We start from the raw sequence: 23,769 nt of genomic DNA, 5'->3' as shown, positions 1-23,769 counted from the left end.
GTCATTATTTAACGTGTTTCAACTGTCATTATTTAACGTGTTTCAACTGTCATTATTTAACGTGTTTCAACTGTCATTATTTAACTTGTTGTGTTTCAACTGTCATTATTTAACGTGTTTCAACTGTCATTATTTAACTTGTTGTGTTTCAACTGTCATTATTTAACTTGTTGTGTTTCAACTGTCATTATTTAACTTGTTGTGTTTCAACTGTCATTATTTAACGTGTTTCAACTGTCATTATTTAACGTGTTTCAACTGTCATTATTTAACGTGCTGTGTTTCAACTGTCATTATTTAACGTGCTGTGTTTCAACTGTCATTATTTAACATGTTTCAACTGTCATTATTTAACGTGTTTCAACTGTCATTATTTAACGTGCTGTGTTTCAACTGTCATTATTTAACGTGTTTCAACTGTCATTATTTAACGTGTTTCAACTGTCATTATTTAACGTGTTTCAACTGTCATTATTTAACGTGCTGTGTTTCAACTGTCATTATTTAACGTGTTTCAAGTGTCATTATTTAACGTGTTTCAACTGTCATTATTTAACGTGTTTCAACTGTCATTATTTAACGTGTTTCAACTGTCATTATTTAACGTGTTTCAACTGTCATTATTTAACGTGTTTCAACTGTCATTATTTAACGTGTTTCAACTGTCATTATTTAACGTGTTTCAACTGTCATTATTTAACGTGTTTCAACTGTCATTATTTAACGTGTTTCAACTGTCATTATTTAACGTGCTGTGTTTCAACTGTCATTATTTAACGTGTTTCAACTGTCATTATTTAACGTGTTTCAACTGTCATTATTTAACGTGTTTCAACTGTCATTATTTAACGTGTTTCAACTGTCATTATTTAACGTGTTTCAACTGTCATTATTTAACGTGTTTCAACTGTCATTGTTTAACGTGTTTCAACTGTCATTATTTAACGTGTTTCAACTGTCATTATTTAACGTGTTTCAACTGTCATTATTTAACTTGTTTCAACTGTCATTATTTAACTTGTTGTGTTTCAACTGTCATTATTTAACTTGTTGTGTTTCAACTGTCATTATTTAACTTGTTGTGTTTCAACTGTCATTATTTAACGTGCTGTGTTTCAACTGTCATTATTTAACGTGCTGTGTTTCAACTGTCATTATTTAACGTGCTGTGTTTCAACTGTCATTATTTAACGTGTTTCAACTGTCATTATTTAACTTGTTGTGTTTCAACTGTCATTATTTAACGTGCTGTGTTTCAACTGTCATTATTTAACGTGTTTCAACTGTCATTATTTAACGTGTTTCAACTGTCATTATTTAACTTGTTGTGTTTCAACTGTCATTATTTAACGTGTTTCAACTGTCATTATTTAACGTGTTTCAACTGTCATTATTTAACTTGTTGTGTTTCAACTGTCATTATTTAACGTGCTGTGTTTCAACTGTCATTATTTAACGTGCTGTGTTTCAACTGTCATTATTTAACGTGTTTCAACTGTCATTATTTAACTTGTTGTGTTTCAACTGTCATTATTTAACGTGCTGTGTTTCAACTGTCATTATTTAACGTGTTTCAACTGTCATTATTTAATGTGTTTCAACTGTCATTATTTAACGTGCTGTGTTTCAACTGTCATTATTTAATGTGTTTCAACTGTCATTATTTAACGTGTTTCAACTGTCATTATTTAACGTGTTGTGTTTCAACTGTCATTATTTAACGTGCTGTGTTGATAATATATGTGTTGTGTTGATAATATATGTGTTGTGTTGATAATATATGTGCTGTGTTGATAATATATGTGTTGTGTCACACAGGAAAATAAACAGACACAGCAGTGTTCCACCACCACAGAAGCCAACACCTCTCAAATCTGTCAAGGTGAGGTAGAACTGCAGAAACACTGTATACTTGTATAAGAACAGGAGTACAGCAAGTCTGAATCAAACTAAACTAAAACCATTCATATTCATATTGATTCTCTTGTAGGCAAAGTTCCACCGCTGCTTAAAACACAAGTTTGTCCAAGTCAGCGTGATCATTCTGGTAGCAACAATGGCTTTCTGGTAAGACTTCCTGTTACAACCGAGGAGCAGATGTTCATGTTACTTTCATATTGAAACTAAAAGTATGACTGCTTTGTTAGAAAATACCTCTGGATATTGAAGCACTGCAATATACAGGTAACTGCCAAAGTAAAGGAAACATGAAGTGTCTCACTAGGGGCGTTGGGTCTCCACCAGCCAGAACAGCATCAATGCACCGTGACATCGATTCTACACGTGTCTGGAACCCTATTGGAGGGATGTGACCCCATTGGAACCCTATTGGAGGGATGTGACCCCATTGGAACCCTATTGGAGGGATGTGACCCCATTGGAACCCTATTGGAGGGATGTGACCCCATTGGACCCCTATTGGAGGGATGTGACCCCATTATTCCACCAGACATTTCATCATTTGGTGTTTTGTTGACGGTGGTTTCAGGCACCGCTTCAGAATCTATAAATGTTTAATTGGGTTGAGATCTGGAGACACACACACACACACACACACACACACACACACACACACACACACACACACACACACACACACACACACACACACACACACACACACACACACACACACACACACACACACACACACACACACACACACACACACACACACACACACCCTGGTGACAGAGTCGGCCATGGCATATGGTTTACTTTGTCTTCATGCTCATCAAACCATTCTGTGACCACTCGACCCCTGTGGATCTGGGCCTTGTCATCATCATAGCCATGGAAACCTAAATAATGGCCAAAATAATGTCCCTAAGCATGGTAATATAAATAATAACCCTTAAGCATGATAATATAAATAATAACCCTTAAGCATGATAATATAAATAATAACCCTTAAGCATGATAATATAAATAATAACCCTTAAGCATGATAATATAATATAAATAATAACCCTTAAGCATGATAATATAATATAAATAATAACCCTTAAGCATGATAATATAATATAAATAATAACCCTTAGGCATGATAATATAATATAAATAATAACCCTTAAGCATGATAATATAATATAAATAATAACCCTTAAGCATGGTAATATAAATAATAACCCTTAAGCATGATAATATAATATAAATAATAACCCTTAAGCATGATAATATAATATAAATAATAACCCTTAGGCATGATAATATAAATAATAACCCTTAAGCATGATAATATAAATAATAACCCTTAAGCATGATAATATAATATAAATAATAACCCTAAGCATGGTAATATAAATAATAACCCTTAAGCATGGTAATATAAATAATAACCCTTAAGCATGGTAATATAAATAATAACCCTTAAGCATGGTAATATAAATAATAACCCTTAAGCATGATAATATAAATAATAACCCTTAAGCATGGTAATATAAATAATAACCCTTAAGCATGATAATATAAATAATAACCCTTAAGCATGATAATATAATATAAATAATAACCCTTAAGCATGGTAATATAAATAATAACCCTTAAGCATGGTAATATAAATAATAACCCTTAAGCATGATAATATAATATAAATAATAACCCTTAAGCATGGTAATATAAATAATAACCCTTAAGCATGATAATATAAATAATAACCCTTAAGCATGATAATATAAATAATAACCCTTAAGCATGATAATATAATATAAATAATAACCCTTAAGCATGATAATATAAATAATAACCCTTAAGCATGATAATATAAATAATAACCCTTAAGCATGATAATATAAATAATAACCCTTAAGCATGATAATATAATATAAATAATAACCCTTAAGCATGATAATATAAATAATAACCCTTAAGCATGATAATATAAATAATAACCCTTAAGCATGATAATATAAATAATAACCCTTAAGCATGGTAATATAAATAATAACCCTTAAGCATGATAATATAATATAAATAATAACCCTTAAGCATGATAATATAATATAAATAATAACCCTTAAGCATGATAATATAATATAAATAATAACCCTTAAGCATGATAATATAATATAAATAATAACCCTTAAGCATGATAATATAATATAAATAATAACCCTTAAGCATGATAATATAATATAAATAATAACCCGTAAGCATGATAATATAATATAAATAATAACCCGTAAGCATGATAATATAATATAAATAATAACCCTTAAGCATGATAATATAAATAATAACCCTTAAGCATGGTAATATAATATAAATAATAACCCTTAAGCATGGTAATATAAATAATAACCCTTAAGCATGATAATATAATATAAATAATAACCCTTAAGCATGATAATATAATATAAATAATAAAATCAAATCAAATCAAATCAAATCAAATTTTATTTGTCACATACACATGGTTAGCAGATGTTAATGCGAGTGTAGCGAAATGCTTGTGCTTCTAGTTCCGACAATGCAGTGATAACCAACAAGTAATCTAACTAACAATTCCAAAAAAAAACTACTGTCTTATACACAGTGTAAGGGGATAAGGAACATGTACATAAGGATATATGAATGAGTGATGGTACAGAGCAGCATACAGTAGATGGTATCGAGTACAGTATATACATATGAGATGAGTGTGTAGACAAAGTAAACAAAGTGGCATAGTTAAAGTGGCTAGTGATACATGTGTTACATAAGGATGCAGTCGATGTTGTAGAGTACAGTATATACATATGCATATGAGATGAATAATGTAGGGTAAGTAACATTATATAAGGTAGCATTGTTTAAAGTGGCTAGTGATATATATATATATATATATATATATATATATATATATATATATATATATATATATATATTTACATCATTTCCATCAATTCCCATTATTAAAATGGCTGGAGTTGGGTCAGTGTCAATGACAGTGTGTTGGCAGCAGCCACTCAATGTTAGTGGTGGCTGTTTAACAGTCTGATGGCCTTGAGATAGAAGCTGTTTTTCAGTCTCTCGGTCCCAGCTTTGATGCACCTGTACTGACCTCGCCTTCTGGATGATAGCGGGGTGAACAGGCAGTGGTTCGGGTGGTTGATGTCCTTGATGATCTTTATGGCCTTTCTGTAACAACGGGTGGTGTAGGTGTCCTGGAGGGCAGGTAGTTTGCCCCCGGTGATGCGTTGTGCAGTCCTCACTACCCTCTGGAGAGCCTTACGGTTGAGGGCGGAGCAGTTGCCGTACCAGGCGGTGATACAGCCCGCCAGGATGCTCTCGATTGTGCATCTGTAGAAGTTTGTGAGTGCTTTTGGTGACAAGCCGAATTTTTCAGCCTCCTGAAGTTGAATAGGCGCTGCTGCGCCTTCTTCACGACGCTGTCAGTGTGAGTGGACCAATTCAGATTGTCTGTGATGTGTATGCCGAGGAACTTAAAACTAGCTACCCTCTCCACTACTGTTCCATCGATGTGGATAGGGGGGTGTTCCCTCTGCTGTTTCCTGAAGTCCACAATCATCTCCTTAGTTTTGTTGACGTTGAGTGTGAGGTTATTTTCCTGACACCACACTCCAAGGGCCCTCACCTCCTCCCTGTAGGCCGTCTCGTCGTTGTTGGTAATCAAGCCTACCACTGTTGTGTCGTCCGCAAACTTGATGATTGAGTTGGAGGCGTGCGTGGCCACGCAGTCGTGGGTGAACAGGGAGTACAGGAGAGGGCTCAGAACGCACCCTTGTGGGGCCCCCGTGTTGAGGATCAGCGGGGAGGAGATGTTGTTGCCTACCCTCACCACCTGGGGGCGGCCCGTCAGGAAGTCCAGTACCCAGTTGCACAGGGCGGGGTCGAGACCCAGGGTCTCGAGCTTGATGACGAGCTTGGAGGGTACTATGGTGTTGAATGCCGAGCTGTAGTCGATGAACAGCATTCTCACATAGGTATTCCTCTTGTCCAGGTGGGTTAGGGCAGTGTGCAGTGTGGTTGAGATTGCATCGTCTGTGGACCTATTTGGGCGGTAAGCAAATTGGAGTGGGTCTAGGGTGTCAGGTAGGGTGGAGGTGATATGGTCCTTGACTAGTCTCTCAAAGCACTTCATGATGACGGAAGTGAGTGCTACGGGCGGTAGTCGTTTAGCTCAGTTACCTTAGCTTTCTTGGGAACAGGAACAATGGTGGCCCTCTTGAAGCATGTGGGAACAGCAGACTGGTATAGGGATTGATTGAATATGTCCGTAAACACACCGGCCAGCTGGTCTGCGCATGCTCGGAGGGCGCGGCTGGGGATGCCGTCTGGGCCTGCAGCCTTGCGAGGGTTAACACGTTTAAATGTCTTACTCACCTCGGCTGCAGTGAAGGAGAGACCGCATGTTTCCGTTGCAGGCCGTGTCAGTGGCACTGTATTGTCCTCAAAGCGGGCAAAAAAGTTATTTAGTCTGCCTGGGAGCAAGACATCCTGGTCCGTGACTGGGCTGGATTTCATCTTGTAGTCCGTGATTGACTGTAGACCCTGCCACATGCCTCTTGTGTCTGAGCCATTGAATTGAGATTCCACTTTGTCTCTGTACTGACGCTTAGCTTGTTTAATAGCCTTACGGAGGGAATAGCTGCACTGTTTGTATTCAGTCATGTTGCCAGACACCTTGCCCTGATTAAAAGCAGTGGTTCGCGCTTTCAGTTTCACGCGAATGCTGCCATCAATCCACGGTTTCTGGTTAGGGAATGTTTTTATCGTTGCTATGGGAACGACATCTTCGACGCACATTCTAATGAACTCGCACACCGAATCAGCGTATTCGTCAATATTTCCATCTGACGTCAATACGAAACATGTCCCAGTCCACGTGATGGAAGCAGTCTTGGAGTGTAGAGTCAGCTTGTTCTGACCAGCGTTGGACAGACCTCAGCGTGGGAGCCTCTTGTTTTAGTTTCTGTCTGTAGGCAGGGATCAGCAAAATGGAGTCGTGGTCAGCTTTTCCGAAAGGGGGGCGGGGCAGGGCCTTATATGCGTCGCGGAAGTTAGAGTAACAATGATCCAAGGTTTTACCACCCCTGGTTGCGCAATCGATATGCTGATAAAATTTAGGGAGTCTTGTTTTCAGATTGGCTTTGTTAAAATCCCCAGCTACAATGAATGCAGCCTCCGGATAAATGTTTTCCAGTTTGCAAAGAGTTAAATAAAGTTCGTTCAGAGCCATCGATGTGTCTGCTTGGGGGGGGATATATACGGCTGTGATTATAATCGAAGAGAATTCTCTTGGAAGATAATGCGGTCTACATTTGATTGTGAGGAATTCTAAATCAGGTGAACAGAAGGATTTGAGTTCCTGTATGTTTTCTTCATCACACCATGTCCCGTTAGTCATGAGGCATACGCCCTTAAGCATGATAATATAATATAAATAATAACCCTTAAGCATGATAATATAATATAAATAATAACCCTTAAGCATGATAATATAAATAATAACCCTTAAGCATGATAATATAATATAAATAATAACCCTTAAGCATGATAATATAATATAAATAATAACCCTTAAGCATGATAATATAAATAATAACCCTTAAGCATGATAATATAATATAAATAATAACCCTTAAGCATGATAATATAATATAAATAATAACCCTTAAGCATGATAATATAATATAAATAATAACCCTTAAGCATGATAATATAATATAAATAATAACCCTTAAGCATGATAATATAATATAAATAATAACCCTTAAGCATGATAATATAATATAAATAATAACCCTTAAGCATGATAATATAAATAATAACCCTTAAGCATGATAATATAATATAAATAATAACCCTTAAGCATGATAAATAGCATGATAATATAATATAAATAATAACCCTTAAGCATGATAATATAAATAATAACCCTTAAGCATGATAATATAATATAAATAATAACCCTTAAGCATGATAATATACTATAAATAATAACCCTTAAGCATGATAATATAATATAAATAATAACCCTTAAGCATGATAATATAAATAATAACCCTTAAGCATGATAATATAATATAAATAATAACCCTTAAGCATGATAATATAATATAAATAATAACCCTTAAGCATGATAATATAAATAATAACCCTTAAGCATGATAATATAATATAAATAATAACCCTTAAGCATGGTAATATAAATAATAACCCTTAAGCATGATAATATAATATAAATAATAACCCTTAAGCATGATAATATACTGTAAATAATAACCCTTAAGCGTGGTAACATAAATAATAACCCTTAAGCATGGTAATATAAATAATAACCCTTAAGCATGATAATATAATATAAATAATAACCCTTAAGCATGATAATATAATATAAATAATAACCCTTAAGCATGATAATATAAATAATAACCCTTAAGCATGATAATATAATATAAATAATAACCCTTAAGCATGATAATATAAATAATAACCCTTAAGCATGATAATATAAATAATAACCCTTAAGCATGATAATATAATATAAATAATAACCCTTAAGCACGGTAATATAAATAATAACCATTAAGCATGATAATATAAATAATAAGCATTAAGCATGATAATATAAATAATAACCCTTAGACATGGTAATATAAATAATAACCCTTAGGCATGGTAATATAAATAATAACCATTAAGCATGATAATATAAATAATAACCCTTAGACGTGGTAATATAAATAATAACCCTTAGACATGGTAATATAAATAATAACCCTTAAGCATGATAATATAAATAATAACCCTTAAGCATGATAATATAGATAATAACCCTTAAGCATGATAATATAGATAATAACCCTTAAGCATGGTAATATAAATAATAACCCTTAAGCATGATAATATAAATAATAACCCTTAAGCATGATAATATAAATAATAACCCTTAAGCATGATAATATAAATAATAACCCTTAAGCATGATAATATAATATAAATAATAACCCTTAAGCATGATAATATAATATAAATAATAACCCTTAAGCATGATAATATAAATAATAACCCTTAAGCATGATAATATAAATAATAACCCTTAAGCATGATAATATAAATAATAACCCTTAAGCATGATAATATAAATAATAACCCTTAAGCATGATAATATAATATAAATAATAACCCTTAAGCATGATAATATAAATAATAACCCTTAAGCATGATAATATAATATAAATAATAACCCTTAAGCATGATAATATAATATAAATAATAACCCTTAAGCATGGTAATATAATATAAATAATAACCCTTAAGCATGGTAATATAAATAATAACCCTTAGGCATGATAATATAATATAAATAATAACCCTTAAGCATGGTAATATAAATAATAACCCTTAGGCATGGTAATATAATATAAATAATAACCCTTAAGCATGGTAATATAAATAATAACCCTTAAGCATGATAATATAATATAAATAATAACCCTTAAGCATGATAATATAATATAAATAATAACCCTTAAGCATGATAATATAATATAAATAATAACCCTTAAGCACGGTAATATAAATAATAACCCTTAAGCATGGTAATATAAATAATAACCCTTAAGCATGATAATATAAATAATAACCCTTAAGCATGATAATATAAATAAGAACCCTTAAGCATGGTAATATAAATAATAACCCTTAAGCATGGTAATATAAATAATAACCCTTAAGCATGGTAATATAAATAATAACCCTTAAGCATGATAATATAATATAAATAATAACCCTTAAGCATGATAATATAATATAAATAATAACCCTTAAGCATGGTAATATAAATAATAACCCTTAAGCATGATAATATAATATAAATAATAACCCTTAAGCATGATAATATAAATAATAACCCTTAAGCATGGTAATATAAATAATAACCCTTAAGCATGATAATATAAATAATAACCCTTAAGCATGATAATATAATATAAATAATAACCCTTAAGCATGATAATATAATATAAATAATAACCCTTAAGCATGGTAATATAAATAATAACCCTTAAGCATGATAATATAATATAAATAATAACCCTTAAGCATGATAATATAAATAATAACCCTTAAGCATGGTAATATAAATAATAACCCTTAAGCATGATAATATAAATAATAACCCTTAAGCATGATAATATAATATAAATAATAACCCTTAAGCAAGATAATATAAATAATAACCCTTAAGCATGATAATATAATATAAATAATAACCCTTAAGCATGATAATATAATATAAATAATAACCCTTAAGCATGATAATATAATATAAATAATAACCCGTAAGCATGATAATATAATATAAATAATAACCCTTAAGCATGATAATATAAATAATAACCCTTAAGCATGATAATATAATATAAATAATAACCCTTAGGCATGATAATATAATATAAATAATAACCCTTAAGCATGGTAATATAAATAATAACCCTTAGGCATGGTAATATAATATAAATAATAACCCTTAAGCATGATAATATAAATAATAACCCTTAAGCATGGTAATATAAATAATAACCCTTAAGCATGGTAATATAAATAATAACCCTTAAGCATGATAATATAAATAATAACCCTTAAGCATGATAATATAAATAATAACCCTTAAGCATGGTAATATAAATAATAACCCTTAAGCATGGTAATATAAATAATAACCCTTAAGCATGGTAATATAATATAAATAATAACCCTTAAGCATGGTAATATAATATAAATAATAACCCTTAAGCATGGTAATATAAATAATAACCCTTAAGCATGATAATATAAATAATAACCCTTAAGCAGGCCAGGATGTTAATTACTTAATAAACTCAGGAACCACACCTGTGTGGAAGCGACTGTTTTCAATATACTTTGTATCCCTCATTTACTCAAGTGTTTCCATTATTTTGGCAGTTACCTCTCCCTGAACATAATATAATGTTGAATGCATAAAGCTTTATCTATTCTGATAACTGTATCAGAGAAATGAAAATGTGAGAAAAGGTTGACTATCAGATCAGATGGGGTGGGACATGACTGTATAAAAGCATTGGAGAGTTTAGAATATAGAAGTTTACTATTCCTTTTCATAAATCGACTCTAAGTTTTGTTGTTGTTGATGTACCTGTATTGTAAGTCCCCTGGTCTGGGCCTGACCATGGTTTGTTTTTCTTATGTAATGTTTATGAATGTGTTATGAAGGGTTATGACAACCCTATGTCTCTTCCACAGTTCTATTGCCATCACAGCTCTCTACATGCTGACTCTGAGAGACGACGCCGGCATGCTGCTTCCTGGAAACAAGTAAGATACACCACTGATCTGGCGTCACCAACTACATTTGCCGCCAGCCTTTATCTGCCAAGAATACGGTGCCAAGAATACTACTGAGACTCAAACTGTATCTGTGCCAAATGCTATCCAGAATGGGAATGTGAAATTCATTTCAAAGGTCATATCATGTTTTTATTTATTTGCAGCAACGAGACTACTGTGCATCCTCTCTACACCACAACAGTCAGTACTACCTTAGGTAAACAACCTCTCTACACCACAACAGTCAGGACTACCTCAGGTAAACAACAGTCAGTACTACCTCAGGTAAACAACCTCTCTACACCACAACAGTCAGTACTACCTCAGGTAAACAACCTCTCTACACCACAACAGTCAGGACTACCTCAGGTAAACAACCTCTCTACACCACAACAGTCAGTACTACCTCAGGTAAACAACCTCTCTACACCACAACAGTCAGTACTACCTCAGGTAAACAACCTCTCTACACCACAACAGTCAGTACTACCTCAGGTAAACAACCTCTCTACACCACAACAGTCAGTACTACCTCAGGTAAACAACCTCTCTACACCACAACAGTCAGTACTACCTCAGGTAAACAACCTCTCTACACCACAACAGTCAGGACTACCTTAGGTAAACAACCTCTCTACACCACAACAGTCAGGACTACCTCAGGTAAACAACAGTCAGTACTACCTCAGGTAAACAACCTCTCTACACCACAACAATCAGGACTACCTTAGGTAAACAACCTCTCTACACCACAACAGTCAGGACTACCTGAGGTAAACAACCTCTCTACACCACAACAGTCAGGACTACCTTAGGTAAACAACCTCTCTACACCACAACAGTCAGGACTACCTTAGGTAAACAACCTCCCTACACCACAACAGTCAGGACTACCTTAGGTAAACAACCTCTCTACACCACAACAGTCAGGACTACCTTAGGTAAACAACCTCTCTACACCACAACAGTCAGGACTACCTCAGGTAAACAACCTCTCTACACCACAACAGTCAGGACTACCTTAGGTAAACAACCTCTCTACACCACAACAGTCAGGACTACCTCAGGTAAACAACCTCTCTACACCACAACAGTCAGGACTACCTCAGGTAAACAACCTCTCTACACCACAACAGTCAGGACTACCTTAGGTAAACAACCTCCCTACACCACAACAGTCAGGACTACCTTAGGTAAACAACCTCTCTACACCACAACAGTCAGGACTACCTTAGGTAAACAACCTCTCTACACCACAACAGTCAGGACTACCTTAGGTAAACAACCTCTCTACACCACAACAGTCAGGACTACCTTAGGTAAACAACCTCTCTACACCACAACAGTCAGGACTACCTCAGGTAAACAACCTCTCTACACCACAACAGTCAGGACTACCTTAGGTAAACAACCTCTCTACACCACAACAGTCAGGACTACCTTAGGTAAACAACCTTTCTACACCACAACAGGCAGGACTACCTTAGGTAAACAACAGTCAGTACTACCTTAGGTAAACAACCTCTCTACACCACAACAGTCAGTACTACCTTAAGTAAACATCCTCTCTACACCACAACAGTCAGGACTACGTTAGGTAAACAACCTCTCTACACCACAACAGTCAGTACTACCTTAAGTAAACATCCTCTCTACACCACAACAGTCAGGACTACCTTAGGTAAACAACCTCTCTACACCACAACAGGCAGGACTACCTTAGGTAAACAACAGTCAGTACTACCTTAGGTAAACAACCTCTACACCACAACAGTCAGTACTACCTTAGGTAAACATCCTCTCTACACCACAACAGTCAGTACTACCTTAGGTAAACAACCTCTCTACACCACAACAGTCAGTACTACCTTAGGTAAACAACAGTCAGTACTACCTCAGGTAAACAACCTCTCTACACCACAGCAGTCAGTACTACCTTAGGTAAACATCCTCTCTACACCACAACAGTCAGTACTACCTTAGGTAAACATCCTCTCTACACCACAACAGTCAGTACTACCTTAGGTAAACATCCTCTCTACACCACAACAGTCAGTACTACCTTAGGTAAACAACCTCTCTACACCACAACAGTCAGTACTACCTTAGGTAAACAACAGTCAGTACTACCTTATTATATTATTATTATATATTAGGTAAACAACAGTCAGTACTACCTTAGGTAAACAACCTCTCTACACCACAACAGTCAGGACTACCTCAGGTAAACAACCCATAAATGCTCTTTATATAGTTCTACTTTCATCACAGTAACGTTGTGATGTCTCATCGTAGTAACGTTGTGATGTCTCATCGTAGTAACGTTGTGGTGTCTCATCGTAGTGACGTTGTGATGTCTCATCGTGGTAACGTTGTGATGTCTCATCGTAGTGACGTTGTGACGTCTCATCGTAGTAACGTTGTGGTGTCTCATCGTGGTGACGTTGTGGTGTCTCATCGTGGTGACGTTGTGGTGTCTCATCGTGGTGACGTTGTGGTGTCTCATCGTGGTGACGTTGTGGTGTCTCATCGTAGTAACGTTGTGGTGTCTCATCGTAGTAACGTTGTGACGTCTCATTCAATTCTATTGTACAAAGAGGTGGTAAAAGTATTGCTGTCTGTCATGAGTCCTTTATGTGGAAATGGACGTTTGTTTGTTTGTTTATTTATTAGTAAACCCAACAACCACCCCTGTCCCGTGGACCCCTGATGTGGACTTCTGTAGCCTGATCTACTGTGAAGAAGTGTTCTGCTGCCCCACTACAGCCTCCATGGATAATACCAGCACCATCTCTCCTGTCCTCCTCTCCTCCACTCTATCTCCCACTACCGGGCCTTCTGTAGCAGGTGAGCTGTCTCCTCCCTGTATCTCCCACTACCGGGCCTTCTGTAGCAGGTGAGCTGTCTCCTCCCTGTATCTCCCACTACCTGGTCCTCTCTAGCAGGTGAGCTGTCTCCTCCCTGTATCTCCCACTACCTGGTCCTCTCTAGCAGGTGAGCTGTCTCCTCCCTGTATCTCCCACTACCTGGTCCTCTCTAGCAGGTGAGCTGTCTACTCCCTGTATCTCCCACTACCTGGTCCTCTCTAGCAGGTGAGCTGTCTCCTCCCTGTATCTCCCACTACCGGGCCTTCTGTAGCAGGTGAGCTGTCTACTCCCTGTATCTCCCACTACCTGGTCCTCTCTAGCAGGTGAGCTGTCTACTCCCTGTATCTCCCACTACCGGGCCTTCTGTAGCAGGTGAGCTGTCTACTCCCTGTATCTCCCACTACCTGGTCCTCTCTAGCAGGTGAGCTGTCTACTCCCTGTATCTCCCACTACCTGGTCCTCTCTAGCAGGTGAGCTGTCTCCTCCCTCTATCTCCCACTACCTGGTCCTCTCTAGCAGGTGAGCTGTCTCCTCCCTGTATCTCCCACTACCTGGCCCTCTCTAGCAGGTGAGCTGTCTACTCCCTGTCTTCCCACTACCTGGTCCTCTCTAGCAGGTGAGCTGTCTACTCCCTGTCTTCCCACTACCTGGTCCTCTCTAGCAGGTGAGCTGTCTACTCCCTGTATCTCCCACTACCGGCCCTCTCTAGCAGGTGAGCTGTCTACTCCCTGTCTTCCCACTACCTGGTCCTCTCTAGCAGGTGAGCTGTCTACTCCCTGTATCTCCCACTACCTGGTCCTCTCTAGCAGGTGAGCTGTCTACTCCCTGTATCTCCCACTACCTGGTCCTCTCTAGCAGGTGAGCTGTCTCCTCCCTGTATCTCCCACTACCTGGTCCTCTCTAGCAGGTGAGCTGTCTACTCCCTGTCTTCCCACTACCTGGTCCTCTCTAGCAGGTGAGCTGTCTACTCCCTGTCTTCCCACTACCTGGTCCTCTCTACCAGGTGAGCTGTCTCCTCCCTGTATCTCCCACTACCTGGCCCTCTCAAGCAGGTGAGCTGTCTACTCCCTGTATCTCCCACTACCTGGCCATCTCAAGCAGGTGAGCTGTCTACTCCCTGTATCTCCCACTACCTGGTCCTCTCTAGCAGGTGAGCTGTCTCCTCCCTGTCTTCCCACTACCTGGTCCTCTATAGCAGGTGAGCTGTCTACTCCCTGTATCTCCCACTACCTGGCCATCTCAAGCAGGTGAGCTGTCTACTCCCTGTATCTCCCACTACCTGGTCCTCTCTAGCAGGTGAGCTGTCTCCTCCCTGTCTTCCCACTACCTGGTCCTCTCTAGCAGGTGAGCTGTCTACTCCCTGTCTTCCCACTACCTGGTCCTCTCTAGCAGGTGAGCTGTCTACTCCCTGTCTTCCCACTACCTGGTCCTCTCTAGCAGGTGAGCTGTCTACTCCCTGTATCTCCCACTACCTGGCCCTCTCTAGCAGGTGAGCTGTCTACTCCCTGTCTTCCCACTACCTGGTCCTCTCTAGCAGGTGAGCTGTCTACTCCCTGTATCTCCCACTACCTGGTCCTCTCTAGCAGGTGAGCTGTCTACTCCCTGTATCTCCCACTACCTGGTCCTCTCTAGCAGGTGAGCTGTCTCCTCCCTGTATCTCCCACTACCTGGTCCTCTCTAGCAGGTGAGCTGTCTACTCCCTTTCTTCCCACTACCTGGTCCTCTCTAGCAGGTGAGCTGTCTACTCCCTGTCTTCCCACTACCTGGTCCTCTCTACCAGGTGAGCTGTCTCCTCCCTGTATCTCCCACTACCTGGCCCTCTCAAGCAGGTGAGCTGTCTACTCCCTGTATCTCCCACTACCTGGCCATCTCAAGCAGGTGAGCTGTCTACTCCCTGTATCTCCCACTACCTGGTCCTCTCTAGCAGGTGAGCTGTCTCCTCCCTGTCTTCCCACTACCTGGTCCTCTATAGCAGGTGAGCTGTCTACTCCCTGTATCTCCCACTACCTGGCCATCTCAAGCAGGTGAGCTGTCTACTCCCTGTATCTCCCACTACCTGGTCCTCTCTAGCAGGTGAGCTGTCTCCTCCCTGTCTTCCCACTACCTGGTCCTCTCTAGCAGGTGAGCTGTCTACTCCCTGTCTTCCCACTACCTGGTCCTCTCTAGCAGGTGAGCTGTCTACTCCCTGTCTTCCCACTACCTGGCCCTCTATAGCAGGTGAGCTGTCTACTCCCTGTCTTCCCACTACCTGGTCCTCTCTAGCAGGTGAGCTGTCTACTCCCTGTCTTCCCACTACCTGGTCCTCTCTAGCAGGTGAGCTGTCTCCTCCCTGTCTTCCCACTACCTGGCCCTCTCTAGCAGGTGAGCTGTCTCCTCCCGGTCTTCATTTACCAACAGCATTCTCCACTGTATCTCTTTCTTCATGCTTGCTTATGTTGACGTAAAACCTACATGTTGCTGACCTTGAATGAGACGTAATTCTGATGCTCTATAAAGTGTTGGCATTGTGCTGCTTGTGACGGGCAGTAATCTCACTTCTTCTCGTGGTTCCAATTCTGCCTTCTCAGATAAAGGGGAAGACAAATTCAATGAAGAAATCAAAGGTGGCGGAGATTGTAAGTCAAATTCTATCACATACGTTTGAACACACATTTTAATGCTTAATCCAAATTTTCTGTTATTATTATTGTTATTTTCTGACTTTATTTCACAATACTTTAGAGTTTGACATCAGATTGTTGTTCTATTTTCAGGGACAAACACAACAATAAAGTCTTTTTTCATCAAAGAAAACGAACAGATCATTGACTCTCGGTACTGTGAGAGGGGAAGCTGCGGGTACGTAATTCAGTCCGTTTGAACTCCTGTAATAGATGTAGATTCAGGCTGCCAAACCGACGGTATACTTCACCTCTATGTTGATCTGTTTCCATTCAGGTCAGGAAACTACTCCTTCCAAATCCCTATCAGCAAGTTCGTCCCCACCAACATGCGTGTCACTGTCCAGATGAAGTGAGTGACCAGGACATGAGACATGCTTCCTCTTGTCTCCCCTTTGTTTTCCACTTGAATAATTCAATAGGACTTGTCTTCCCACTGTGGTGGTGACAGGTTGGCATTGACTGTGGACTCTGGAAGGAGCAGGGGATAGTTTCTAAGAGGTTGTTTTACCTCCGGGGCTGATGATGGTCTGATTCCTCCCAGACATTCAGAGTCCATGCACGGGGGGGGGGGGGGGGGGGGGGACTAGCGGGAGCTTGTGAGTCTAAGGGCTCCATTTAAGCCTTAGTGCAGTAGGTTGCGATTTAGAATATAAAGGCAATGTTTCCGGGCATTTGCGGAGACTGCAGTCACGTAGTTGCTGCGTATGTCGTCTCAATGGGAAATTACCTTCCAATTTGTAAGTCGCTCTGGATAAGAGCGTCTGCTAAATGACTTAAATGTAAATGTAAATGTAAATGTCAATCACACCATACTACCACAGACCTTCAGCAGCTAGGGATTGAATCAAGACTTGAAGCTTTGTCTGAATCAGACATTGGACCCCAGTGTGGCAGGACTTCCTGTTCTATATGAGGAGATGAAGGCCTCTACTAAGACAGAGTTGCATGAGGCACATTCTCTCATTGTTGTTCACACTAATTACAAATGGTCACAGAGCACTTGGTACTTGCACTGTGGGTTTGTTGTAAGTACCGTAAATGACCACTAGGTGTCTCCTCTCCTCTGACGCAGTACCACAGAGCTGCTGGTTGTCCACCTGTGTCATAATGATGAGATGTTTAAATGCTCCGCCTTGATGGACCACGATCAAACCAACGAAGAATACAATTTCATAAATACACAGGTATGGCATCTACAGACAACACTATACTGTGGTTGCTCTCTGTTTGATAATTGTAAACTCTCTGGTGTTTGTGTGATAAAAAGTGAACAAAGTAAGTAAGAAAGTAAGAGAGTGTAAAGGTTGAAAGTGTTTTTCTCTTGTTCTCTCCAGGGCTACGTCCATGAATGGCCTCTGCCAGTGTCTCGATTCTACAGGAGCTCCTACCACTTCCGCTCAGCAGTGGCTGTAAGAACTAAAAGATTTCTCCAATGTGTCCTTTCCTAAAATATCAATGTCAAAACGACACTGTACCAGTAGCCTCACAACTACTACGTGTTGTATGTTGTGGGGGGAAAACGACCCGATCTTATAACCACAATCTAATAGAGTTGTTAAACATTAGTATGATAACATTAGTATGATAACCACCCCCTCCATTTACTCAACCCACCGTAATGCTCTCGTCTCCCCGTAATGCTCTCGTCTCCCCGTAATGCTCTCGTCTCCCCGTAATGCTCTCGTCTCCCCGTAATGCTCTCGTCTCCCCGTAATGCTCTCGTCTCCCCGTAATGCTCTCGTCTCCCCGTAATGCTCCCGTCTCCCGTATGCTCTCGTCTCCCCGTAATGCTCTCGTCTCCCCGTAATGCTCTCGTCTCCCCGTAATGCTCTCGTCTCCCCGTAATGCTCTCGTCTCCCCGTAATGCTCTCGTCTCCCCGTAATGCTCTCGTCTCCCCGTAATGCTCTCGTCTCCCCATCTCATCGTAATGCTCTCGTCTCCCCGTAATGCTCTCGTCTCATCGTAATGCTCTCGTCTCCCCGTAATGCTCTCGTCTCCCCGTAATGCTCTCGTCTCCCGTAATGCTCTCGTCTCCCGTAATGCTCTCGTCTCCCGTAATGCTCTCGTCTCCCCGTAATGCTCTCGTCTCCCGTAATGCTCTCGTCTCCCCGTAATGCTCTCGTCTCCCCGTAATGCTCTCGTCTCCCCCTGATGCTCTCGTCTCCCCGTGATGCTCTCGTCTCATCGTAATGCTCTCGTCTCCCCGTAATGCTCTCGTCTCCCGTAATGCTCTCGTCTCCCCGTAATGCTCTCGTCTCCCCGTAATGCTCTCGTCTCCCCGTAATGCTCTCGTCTCCCCGTAATGCTCTCGTCTCCCTGTAATGCTCTCGTCTCCCCGTCTCATCGTAATGCTCACTTCTCCCCGTAATGCTCTCGTCTCCCCGTAATGCTCTCGTCTCCCCGTAATGCTCTCGTCTCCCCGTAATGCTCTCGTCTCCCCGTAATGCTCTCCTCTCCCCGTCTCATCGTAATGCTCACTTCTCCCGTAATGCTCTCGTCTCCCGTAATGCTCTCGTCTCCCGTAATGCTCTCGTCTCCCCGTAATGCTCTCGTCTCCCGTAATGCTCCTCGTCTCCCCGTAATGCTCTCGTCTCCCCGTAATGCTCTCGTCTCCCCGTAATGCTCTCGTCTCCCGTAATGCTCTCGTCTCCCGTAATGCTCTCGTCTCCCGTAATGCTCTCGTCTCCCTGTCTCATCGTAATGCTCTCGTCTCCCCGTAATGCTCTCGTCTCCCCCGTAATGCTCTCGTCTCCCCGTAATGCTCTCGTCTCCCCGTAATGCTCTCGTCTCCCGTAATGCTCTCGTCCTCCCCGTAATGCTCTCGTCTCATCGTAATGCTCTCGTCTCATCGTCTCCCGTAATGCTCGTCTCCCGTAATGCTCTCGTCTCACACTGGTATTGGAAACTGAACAATAGTGAAGAAGAAGAAAATTGACTACATTAAAATGGAGATGCTGCCATGCTGGCGCAGAAGCTAAAATGGCACAGATACAGAGACGAGAACTCTATCTCTAAGGCCTATCTACCCTGTCATTGGCTAGAATGGTTCCACCTGATCTCGCCTCCTCACGCTTGCCTTCCATCTTTGAGGACTTGTACAGTATCTCCACTGTTAGAGCCGTCACTTGTCAATGTAATAGACAATGTTGGTCTATCTCCATCCAGGGCCAGGCAGACTGCAATACCGACCGTGGCTTCGTGGGGGCGCTGTTCACAGACTACCACTTCAACTTCTACCGGAGGTGTGAGTGAGGAAGAAGACCTCATACTGTAGTTCCTCTGGCAGGCCAGCCAGTGTCCAATGACATGTGTGTCGATGCTTCTCTTCGTGATGTCTGGCAACCGTAATAATTCATCCACTTTGTATTGTTTTTCTATGAAATGTCCTGATTGTTGATGAGATCGTTGTATATAATCTCTTTTACAAAGACTGTAATAAGAGAATATTTATTGAGACAGAATTACAGTAGATAAGAGTCGTATGATTCACTTCGCCTTGTGACAGTTCTTGCACTATGTGAAAAGAGATTGAATTGGAACAGACCTGAAAAGGATCATTCAGTGGAATGTAAATGCAGAATAACAGGTTATTGATTGTTCATTAAACTATACATTGATCATGTCACACTGTTGGAACACAGGAGGACAAGATGAGGCCCAAAGTAAAATAGTACTTATATCTCATACTTGACTATGTAGGTAGCTATTACATTTATTTCAGAAAGTAATTGTGTTGAATTCTGTGTTACTGCATCATTTCCTAGTAATTACCAGGTAAATACCATTGGAAACTGTAAAATAAAGTACTGAATTCTCTGTTCTGAAGCAGTTACTTCCATCCAGGGTCAACTTTATCATTCAGACGCAAATTTAGAATGACGTCAGTTGCCAACAACACACACCACCGCAACACAACTTTTAAACCAACAGCTACAAGGGATTCTAACCAATGTCTCCCTGTCTCTCCTTTATTCTAACCAATAGAGACGTCTCCTCTCCTTTATTCTAACCAATAGAGATGTCTCCTCTCCTTTATTCTAACCAATAGAGATGTCTCCTCTCCTTTATTCTAACCAATAGAGATGTCTCCTCTCCTTTATTCTAACCAATAGATCTCTCCTCTATTCTAACCAATAGATGTCTCCTCTCCTCTATTCTAACCAATAGAGATGTCTCCTCTCCTCTATTCTAACCAATAGAGATGTCTCCCTGTCTCTCCTTTATTCTAACCAATAGAGATGTCACCTCTCCTCTATTCTAACCAATAGAGATGTCTCCCTGTCTCTCCTTTATTCTAACCCATAGAGATGTCTCCTCTCCTCTATTCTAACCAATAGAGATATCTCCTCTCCTCTATTCTAACCAATAGATCTCTCCTCTATTCTAAACAATAGATGTCTCCTCTCCTCTATTCTAACCAATAGAGATGTCTCCTCTCCTCTATTCTAACCAATAGAGATGTCTCCTCTATTCTAACCAATAGAGATGTCTCCTCTCCTCTATTCTAACCAATAGAGATGTCTCCTCTCCTTTATTCTAACCCATAGAGATGTCTCCTCTCCTTTATTCTAACCAATAGAGATGTCTCCTCTCCTTTATTCTAACCAATAGAGACATCTCCTCTCCTCTATTCTAACCAATAGAGATGTCTCCTCTCCTTTATTCTAACCAATAGAGATGTCTCCTCTCCTCTATTCTAACCAATGGAGATGTCTCCTCTCCTCTATTCTAACCAATAGAGATGTCTCCTCTCCTCTATTCTAACCAATAGAGATGTCTCCTCTCCTCTATTCTAACCAATAGAGATGTCACCTCTCCTCTATTCTAACCAATAGATGTCTCCTCTCCTCTATTCTAACCAATAGAGACGTCTCCTCTCCTCTATTCTAACCAATAGAGATGTCTCCTCTTCTCTATTCTAACCCATAGAGATGTCTCCTCTCCTTTATTCTAACCAATAGAGATGTCTCCTCTCCTCTATTCTAACCAATAGAGATGTCTCCTCTCCTCTATTCTAACCAATAGAGATGTCTCCTCTCCTCTATTCTAACCCATAGAGATGTCTCCTCTCCTTTATTCTAACCAATAGAGATGTCTCCTCTCCTCTATTCTAACCCATAGAGATGTCTCCTCTCCTTTATTCTAACCAATAGAGATGTCTCCTCTCCTCTATTCTAACCAATAGAGATGTCTCCTCTATTCTAACCAATAGAGATGTCTCCTCTCCTCTATTCTAACCCATAGAGATGTCTCCTCTCCTTTATTCTAACCCATAGAGATGTCTCCTCTCCTCTATTCTAACCAATAGAGATGTCTCCTCTCCTCTATTCTAACCAATGTCTCCCTGTCTCCTCTCCTTTATTCTAACCAATAGAGACATCTCCTCTCCTTTATTCTAACCCATAGAGATGTCTCCTCTCCTTTATTCTAACCAATAGAGATGTCTCCTCTCCTCTATTCTAACCAATGTCTCCCTGTCTCCTCTCCTTTATTCTAACCAATAGAGACATCTCCTCTCCTTTATTCTAACCCATAGAGATGTCTCCTCTCCTCTATTCTAACCCATAGAGATGTCTCCTCTCCTTTATTCTAACCAATAGAGATGTCTCCTCTCCTCTATTCTAACCCATAGAGATGTCTCCTCTCCTTTATTCTAACCAATAGAGATGTCTCCTCTCCTCTATTCTAACCAATAGAGATGTCTCCTCTATTCTAACCAATAGAGATGTCTCCTCTCCTCTATTCTAACCCATAGAGATGTCTCCTCTCCTTTATTCTAACCCATAGAGATGTCTCCTCTCCTCTATTCTAACCAATAGAGATGTCTCCTCTCCTCTATTCTAACCAATGTCTCCCTGTCTCCTCTCCTCTATTCTAACCAATAGAGATGTCTCCTCTATTCTAACCAATAGAGATGTCTCCTCTCCTCTATTCTAACCCATAGAGATGTCTCCTCTCCTTTATTCTAACCCATAGAGATGTCTCCTCTCCTCTATTCTAACCAATAGAGATGTCTCCTCTCCTCTATTCTAACCAATGTCTCCCTGTCTCCTCTCCTCTATTCTAACCAATAGAGATGTCTCCTCTCCTTTATTCTAACCCATAGAGATGTCTCCTCTCCTTTATTCTAACCAATAGAGACGTCTCCTCTCCTTTATTCTAACCAATAGAGATGTCTCCTCTCCTCTATTCTAACCAATAGAGATGTCTCCTCTCCTTTATTCTAACCCATAGAGATGTCTCCTCTCCTCTATTCTAACCAATAGAGATGTCTCCTCTCCTCTATTCTAACCAATAGAGATGTCTCCTCTCCTCTATTCTAACCAATGGAGATGTCTCCTCTCCTCTATTCTAACCAATAGAGATGTCTCCTCTCCTCTATTCTAACCAATAGAGATGTCTCCTCTCCTCTACTCCTCGACTTCTTGGCACTGACGGAAACATGGATCACCACAGACAACACTGCTACTCCTACTGCTCTCTCTTCGTCCGCCCACGTGTTCTCGCACACCCCGAGAGCCCTCCAGGTTCCCTCGGAGAGTTCATCAATGAGCTTGATGCCTTGATAAGCTCCTTTCCTGAGGACGGCTCACCTCTCACAGTTCTGGGCGACTTTAACCTCCCCACGTCTACCTTTGACTCTTTCCTCTCTGCCTCCTTCTTTCCACTCTCCCTCTTTTGACCTCACCCTCTCACCTTCCCCCCTACTCACAAGGCAGGCAATACGCTCGACCTCATCTTTACTAGATGCTGTTCCTCCACTAACCTCATTGTAACTCCTCCAAGTCTCCGACCACTGCCTTGTATCCTTTTCCCTCTCGCTCTCATCCAACACCTCCCACACTGCCCCTACTGGATGGTATCGCGCCGTCCCAACCTTTTCGCTCTCTCTCCCCCGCTACTCTCTCCTCTTCCATCCTATCAT

At 40.1% G+C, this 23,769-nt stretch overlaps 1 pseudogene; it reads left to right on the top strand.

Moving 5' to 3' along the window:
• The window catches only part of LOC124025059, a 43,773-nt pseudogene extending 23,111 nt beyond the window's left edge, over positions 1-20,662 (top strand).
• The last annotated feature ends 3,107 nt before the right edge of the window (positions 20,663-23,769 follow it).

Source organism: Oncorhynchus gorbuscha, unplaced genomic scaffold (assembly GCF_021184085.1).
Source record: "Oncorhynchus gorbuscha isolate QuinsamMale2020 ecotype Even-year unplaced genomic scaffold, OgorEven_v1.0 Un_scaffold_2144, whole genome shotgun sequence".
Taxonomy (NCBI): Eukaryota; Metazoa; Chordata; class Actinopteri; order Salmoniformes; family Salmonidae; genus Oncorhynchus; species Oncorhynchus gorbuscha.
This window is presented reverse-complemented; position numbering and strand designations above follow the sequence as displayed.